Raw genomic sequence first — 8,197 nt, 5'->3', positions numbered from 1 at the left:
CTGATGATTAAATGCAGAGAAGTGTGCAGGGTCAGGTAACCCAAAAGCTGAGGCTTGGCATCAAGAATCAGTTTTGCTCTCCTTTGAACTGCTGATCTGTGAGCTTGAGGGTTTCTTTTTCCTTACTCCCTTAGGAGTGGATCCCACGTTTTCTGGGTGGCTTTGCCAAAACTCTCTTAACTACTCCTTCCTTTCTGCTGCAGCAGACAGATCTATCCTGATTGTCATTCAGTTTCCAAGAAGTTGCCCTTTTTAACCCCAATTGGGGGAGAATAAAACATGAGAATCAGAAGTCCTTGTTACTGCAGGTTTTCCCATTCAGTTTGGCAGAGAAACAGTTCCTTTAACAAAGGAAGGTGATGGAAAAGGTTTGAGGCCCCACTGGGATTCGAACCCAGGATATCCTGCTTACTAGGCAGGCGCTTTAACCACTAAGCCATGAGGCCCCCATATGGATTTGGAGTTTAAAATGTCACCTAAATATTGGGGGCGGTCGATAAGCATAGGGCTTGGTGTTTTTAATCCATGTTACATAAGCAACATCTGAAAGGACTTATTAGCTGATGCTTACAAGGAAAGTGAGTTAGTGGTCTCCATCCACTATAAAATGGACATATGTTATAGGACAAATTGTTCTCATTTCACACAGCCATCAGAGGAGAACTTAATTGCTTTTTCATATTTTTTGAAAAAAAATTCTTTAATTAAAATGTGAGCATGACATGTCAGTTATTTTTCAAAGACGGAAATCCATGGCTTAACATTTTTAAGTATTCAGAAATATTTTGCCAACTCTTAAAATGCATGTTATTAAATTTGCTCAAGATATTTTTAGGTTAAATAACATATTTTATTTTATAAATTCATGCAATCATAGAATCTTCGAGCAGAAGGGTAACTTAATCCAAACCTTTCATTTTATGGATGGAGAAATTGAGTCCCAGAAATATGAAGTGAAGTTGTCCAAGGTCGCACAGGTGGTAAGTGGCTGAATCCTCTGACTCTAAACTCATTTCTCCATTGTAGTATGCTTTCTCAGGAAGTATCTTGCAGTTCATAATTTCAGAGTCAGAAGAAACATTAGAATTCTCTAATCCAATGCTCCTGTTTTACAGAGGAGAAAACTGAGACCCAGAGAAGTGGTGATTTACTCAATATTATGCAGTTAGTTTGTTGTATCTCTGACTTTTGCTAAAATATAATCACATTATCTTCAAAGATGGATGTGTGATTTTAGATTTAGCAAAGCTTATATATCCTTTCTCTTTAGCATCTTATTCAAATGAAGAATGGCTCCTGCTTTCCTGATCAGAATAATAGATAATGACTTTGTGCAAGCTAATTTGAAACTGGATCCTTAACTTTCATTCATTTAATTACAAAGCAGCATTTAAAAATCCCCACCAAAATACTTCACATAACTGACTGCCATGCGGAAGCTTTTATGTGAAGGTACATTGTATAAGGCTTGGTCAGTGGCCAGAAGTGGTAGGATTTTGCTGAGCATGTCATAGCATTATGAGAGGATGCTGGCATAAACAGAAATGCAGAACAGTAAAATGAAAGGGAGGACAGAGAGAAACCAATAAAGATGGGGTATTAAAAAGTTAAATACAGCTTATTAGAGGAACCATTTAGTAGTTCAGTGTGAGCAAAGACCTGCGGAAATGACCTTTCATTTCAGCATAAAAGAAATGTAATTATAAATTATTTCTATAGTACTATACCCTCATCAGATAGGATTCACTACACTTTGCAATGAAAAGATGGTTTTACTAAAAAACTGGCAGTAATGGTATTAACTCTGTGCTACCCAGAGCCGTAACCAGGGCTAAGCAATTAGGGCATTTTCCCAGGGTGCCTAAATGTAGAAACTTTAACTAGCATCCGTCATCAGGTAGAAATAACTGAGTATAGCACCTAATTAGAAACAATTACTTAAAATAGGAGCTTCTTCAATTGATAAATGGTCAAATGATATGAACAGACAGTTGTCAGAAGTAGAAATCAAAGCTATCAATTGTTACATGAAAAAAAATGTTCTGTCATTATTCATTAAAGAAATGCAAATTAAAATAATTCTGAGGTACCACTTTAGACCTATCAGATTGGCTAAGATGACAGAAAAGGAAAATGCTAAATGCTGGAGTGAATGTGGGAAAAAAAAAAATAGGACACTAATGCATTGTTGGTGTAGTTGTGAACCGATCCCACCATTCTGGAGAACAATTTGAAACTATGCCCTTAGGGAAATAAAACTGTGCATACCCTTTGACCCAGCAATATTACCACTAAGTTTGTATCCCAAAGAGATCGAAGAAAAGAGGAAAAGATCTATATGTACAAAGCTATTTACACAAAATCTTTTTGTGGTTTGCAAAGAAGTGGGAATTGAAAAGATGCCCATCAATTGGGGAATGGCTGAACAAGTTGTATAAGATTTTGATGGAACACATTGTGCTATAAGAAATGCTGAGCAGCAAAGAGGGAATAATAATATACAATCAGATTAATATAGAAATCTACCATACCAGACAGGAAAATATGAGAGGAGGAGATTAAATAAGGGGGAGTGGGAGAAGAAAGGGTAGATCAGAGGAGGTGGTAGACAGAAGCAAACCATTGGTGATATGGGAAAGGGTAAAAGGAGAGAGAGGATAAACAGGAAGAAGAAAAGGACAGAGGGAAATACACAGGTAATAATCATAATGGTGAATGTGAATGGCATGAACTCTCTCATAAAACGGAAGCAGATAGCAGGGTGGATCAAAAACTAGTATCTTACAATAGGTTGCTTACAAGAAACACACTTATAGCAGAGAGACACACAGAGTAAAGGAAAACCTGGAAAGACTTGAATGAACTGATACAAAGTGAAATGAGCAGAACCAGGAAAACACTGTACACAGTATCAGCAACATCATGTGATGCTCAACTATGAATGACTAAGCTTTTCTCAGCAACACAATGATCCAAGACAAATACAAAGGACACATGAAGGGAAATGCTGTTCATATCCAGATAAAGAGCTCATGGCCTCTAAATGGAGATGGAAGCATATTTTTTTTCACTTCTTTATTCTTTCTCATGTTCTTTTGAACCTTTTTTCCTGTTTCTTCTTCCATAACCATGATGAATATGGAAATGTGTTTTACATGATGGCATATACATAAACTATATTAAACTGCCTATGGTTTTCAGAAGAGGGGAGGCAAGGAAGGGAGAAAAATTTAGAACTTAAAATCTTGTAAAGATTAATGCTAAAAATTTTCTTGATTAGTAGTTATGGGGAAAAATAAAATAATATTTAAGGCCAAAAAGAAAAAAGAAAAATAAATGATGAGCAGGTTGCTTTCAGAAAAACCTGGGAAGACTTATACGAACTGATACAAAGTGAAATGAGCAGAACCAGGAAAACATTGTACACAGTAACAGTTATATTATAATGATGATTAGCTGTGAAAGACTTAGCCACTTTGATCAAGACAATGATCTAAGATGATTCCAAAGGACCAATGATTAAAAATGTTATACACCTCCAGGGAAAGAACTGATGAACTCTGAGTGCAGATAGAAACACGTTTTTTACTTAATTTTCTTCCTTTTTTGCAACATGGCTAATATGGAAAAAAAGTTTTGCATGACTTTGCATGTTTTATATATAATTTCTTGCCTTCTCAAGGGGTAGGAAGGAGAAAGAAAATTTGGAGCTCAAAATTTAAAAAGAAAATAACTGTTTAAAATGAATAAACAAATGAAGGAAAAAATAATAGGAAGCTACAGGATGACTTTGCTCCATACCTCCACCCCACTCCTGTAACGCCAAGCACAAGCAACCTCCAGGTTCGAGTTACAAGCATAGCAAACTCCATTTATTCAGTGACAGATTAAGGTAAAATATTCACAAAAAAATCAAAATCAAAATACAGGGTAACTCAGTCATTTAGTAAATTCTCAATTCAATCACAAAGTACTAAGGTCCAAGGACTTCACCCCTGGAAAGTACATTCATTTAGTCAATCACAAAGTCTTCCCTCTATTCAACTGGAGTTTAGTTTCTAATCATAAACAAAGTACATTCATTTGGTCAGTCACAAAGTATAAAAGTTAAAGTTTTCCACCCCTGGATCACAACTGAATTACAATACCATCCATCACCACCAAGCACCTTCTCAAAGGGGCAGTGAAAGATCATTCACCCCTAAGCCACAACTAGGTTACAATATCATCACAGCATTCAATACCCAAGGAGAGGTCTTTTCTTCATCTTGACCCAAGGCAAGTTCTCAGGAGTTTGCTTTCCTGGGAAGACACAGCATAACCAAGATACAATAACAAACATACACATTGCTGGTGTCCTCATCAATTCACTCTCTGCCTGTGAAATCAACCTAGACCCAACAACAAGGTCTGAGGAGTCAACACAAATGATCATTATGGTCCTAGGACCCCTGAAAACATCAGCAAGACCCTCCTCCAGGATTTCTGCAAACATACAACAAAAAAATCATCTTTCAGGGCTTCTGAAGCAACAGCAAGTTCCCAGGACTTCTGCAACAACAGCAACGTCCTCCATCAGCAGACGAATCTGACAAAATAATATCAAAATATACAGAACAAATACCAGTACCACCGTCACGCTTCCTCCCAGTTCACTCCTCAGTTCTAATTTCTCTCTCTCCAGCAGTAGCAGCAGCCTCTAGATGCTGGCTCCCAGAAGTTCTTCTGGCCTTTCTCTGCTTGGGCCTCTCTCTAAATCCCTGGCACTAGCTTCTCCCAATTCAGCCCCCTCTCTTCATGTCAATAAGTCCATCCCACAAGTGGGATTCACAAGTTCTGGGTTTTAACACAACCTGAAAACCAAGCCAATACAAGGGAATCTTTAAATTCCATTACCATTACAGCTCCCTAGCCCTGCCTTATTACCTACCCTAGTGGTTACTTCCCTAGCTATAGACTACTAGTGTCTACTCTCAAGGAGGCCAATGTTCCCATCCCAAAGTCTATATCTCTCTACCATGAGTCACAAGAACTTGTACCCCAAGTTCCAAGGTCTCTCTAATATCTTCTCCAACTTCTTGACTAGGAATATGTTTATATTGCTTGCCCCAAGCACCAGAATTTCTTATTATGGCTTTGATAGCAGTAACTTATTAGAGCTCTACCTGAAAATAAAAACTTCCTTCCTTCAGAAAAAATGAAAACATGAGGCATCTCAAAGTGAGAATTATTGAGGGCCATCCATAGACAGGCTTAGGGTTGCCCTTCTTGGTTCCAGGTGACCATGGTGAAACCTGATTCTGTGATGATGACTCTTCAATACTGTTGCTTAGTATTGAAGCTGCTGAGCCGGAAGGGCTTATGACTTAGTGAATATTTCAAGTGTCCTTATCTTCAAGATTCTCTAATCTGTTACAGTGACACCTGTCTTTTGGATACTTGAAGAGACAGAGGTGCAAGTTGACAAAGAGAACTCGAGTTCCCTCAATACGTCAGCCTTAATAGAGCCCACGGGAGCATCTCTCTCTTTCTCTGACCATAAATCCTGTCTGCCCAGTCCTGTGTGCCATTGTGCTGCCATGAAGTCATGGATAAAAAGAATGACTCATATAGACCAAAATGTTTTTAGCAGCACTTTTTATGATAACAAAAAACTAGAAACAGTCCGTTGATTCTTAAAATATCTCTGGACCTGATTTTGAGATCACTCTTTAAAATATCAGAGACCTTGTAGTCTCTTCTATTTTTTTTTAAATCTTTTGATTTTGTTTTAATATTTCTTGATGTCAAGTCACTGACTTTATTTTGTCCATTCTAGTTTTCAGGAAATCTATTTATTTTTGTCCAAGATATGACACTTTCTCTTTTTTATTTATTTTTTAACACTTTCTCTTCTAAGTTATTTTTTCTCCTTCCAATTCTTTGCTCCAGAATTTTTATTTTTTCTCTTTCTTCATTTCTTCTAGGTATTCATATAGTCCTTGTGCAAACTGCATTTTTAAAAATTTGAATCTCTTCTTACAGGTATTATGAAGTTACCATATCCTTATTTGGTAGGACCTTTAGTTCTGCAATTATTTTGTATACTTTTTGAGGTCTTCCTCGGTTTACTTATCACTCCAGCTTTAGTTCAATTGTGACTTCATGCCAAGACCAAGCTTGTTATATACTTTTGGTTAGGCTGGTCAGCACTGCTTGGTTTTATTCAGGGTCTCTTAGGTTCCTGCACTGAATTCAGCCTTCTATACTTAGTAACCCTCTAGAGATCTTTGACATTCAGAGTACTAGATCTGCTGGGCTCTCTATGGCATCTCAGGCTAAATTATGAAGAACCTCAGAGCTCTGGGGCTGTCCTGGTCTCAGTGCTGCTGCATTTTACTGGTTGCTGCATTTCCCCTAGAGACGCCAAGATCCCCACCCTGGAGTTTTCTTCAGGGAACCCTTCACTTTTGTTGCTTCAAGACACAGAACTTTCCAGGCTACACAACTTATAACTATCTTTGCTCATGTTTTGAAGCTACCAGTTTGATAGACTGTGTTGGTGCTAATTTTGTTGGTTGTCTTCTTTCCTATTGCCTGTGAGCTTCAGACTGGCTTTTTGTGTACTCTTGGGGTGCAGAAATTCACTGGATTTCTTGATCCTCATTTCATCTGATGGCTCTATGTTCTATGTTATATGTCTTTTTTATTGGAGGGGGGAAGGGTGGGCCATTTGGGTTAAGTGACTTGCCCAAGGTCATATGGCTAGTAAGTGTTCAGTGTTTGAGGCCAAATTTGAACTCAGGTCCTCCTGACTCCAGGGCCGGTGTTCTATTCCCTGCGCCATTTAGCTGCCCCTATGTTAGATGTCTTGTTAGCTTGGTGCTAGCAAGGAAATTGAAGGCACCTTAATGAGAGCTGGAAACAAACTAAAATAGAAAGTACAGTGGGACTCTAGGCCACAGTCTATGATGTTATTATTGGAAAGCATACCAAATGTGAGCTACTTTAATCAGTATAATGTTGGTGGGTATCATTATGGATAGTAGAATTAGATTAACTGGTATTTGATCCTTTCTATTCCCTCTGGGAAAAAGAAAAAGACCTGAATCCTTCTAGGCCTTACCTATCTCCTTCCAGGCTTCCTCATTCATCACATCAGAGGCAAGAGATTTCAACAGCCACCCTTTGCATTATAACAGTTGTTCTTGAGTCATTTTTCAGTTGTGTCTCATTCTTCATGAGACCATTTTGGGTTTTCTTGGCAAAGATAATGGAGAGGTTTGCCATTTCCTTCTCCAGCTCATTTGAAAGATGAGGAACTGAGGCAAACAGGGCTAGGTGACTTGCCCAGGATCACACACCTTGTAAGTGTATGAGAGTGGATTTGAACTCACAAAGAGGAGTCTTCCTGACTCCAGGTCACCCCTCCAGCCGTTGTGCTAGCTAGCTGCCCCTATTGGAACAATTAGCTTGCTTTTAAAAAGCCTTGGAGCAAAATAATGGCCCTCCAGCCCACACAGCCATTTTCTCTGTTATTTTATAGAATTTCTACCAAACAAAATGTTAATACTACTGTCATAACAGCTCTGAGCCCCCAGTTGGGAAACTTCCTAATATTCAAACAGAGATTTAACTCTGTGCTCTAATTTATATTTTGTATTTCTAACTAACCTCAATTTACTCCTTTTTGTAGCACAGATTAAGCATAAAATCCAAGCCATCATGGCTGTTCTGAGCTGGGCCTAACTCAGTCAGTCCCCTGATAGTTTTGTTTCAATATTGAACAGAATGAGACCTTTATATATTGCTGGGCTCTCCTTCCCAGCTTCGGCCTTATCTTACCTTATACCTGGTGTTCAGATGTCTCTGGCTTCTTGTCTCCAAGAAGAACTCACCCCCACAGAACGCCCAAGGACATGGAGGTTGCCAAGCGAGGCTGCTCTTTATTCAGTTACATCTTAACAGTGTGGCCATCAGAACAAAGCAGAATGGAACCATGGGACAGAGAGAGCGGGACAGAGAGAGAGAGAGAAAGAAAGAGAGAGAGAGAGAGAAAGAGAGAGAGAGAGAGAGAGAGAGAGAGAGAGAGAGAGAGAGAGAGAGAGCGCCTCCCCTTGCTTTTTCCCTAATATCCTTATCATTCTTCTTACTATTACATGCCACATGGGAGCCAATCGTGCACTCTCCTGAGTGCAGGGCAAAGGAGTATGTGTTA

At 38.7% G+C, this 8,197-nt stretch overlaps 1 non-coding gene across 1 annotated transcript; it reads right to left on the bottom strand.

The window, feature by feature from the left end:
- Nucleotides 1-373: 373 nt before the first annotated feature.
- On the bottom strand, nt 374-446 carry TRNAT-AGU (transfer RNA threonine (anticodon AGU)). The gene has a single exon. It is a non-coding gene; the product is annotated as a tRNA-Thr (tRNA).
- Nucleotides 447-8,197: the final 7,751 nt, after the last annotated feature.

The sequence above is a fragment of the Petaurus breviceps genome, unplaced genomic scaffold, assembly GCF_028583685.1.
Source record: "Petaurus breviceps papuanus isolate PSGF00001 unplaced genomic scaffold, PetGlider_PUasm1.0 90681, whole genome shotgun sequence".
In the NCBI taxonomy this organism is placed as follows: Eukaryota; Metazoa; Chordata; class Mammalia; order Diprotodontia; family Petauridae; genus Petaurus; species Petaurus breviceps.
This window is presented reverse-complemented; position numbering and strand designations above follow the sequence as displayed.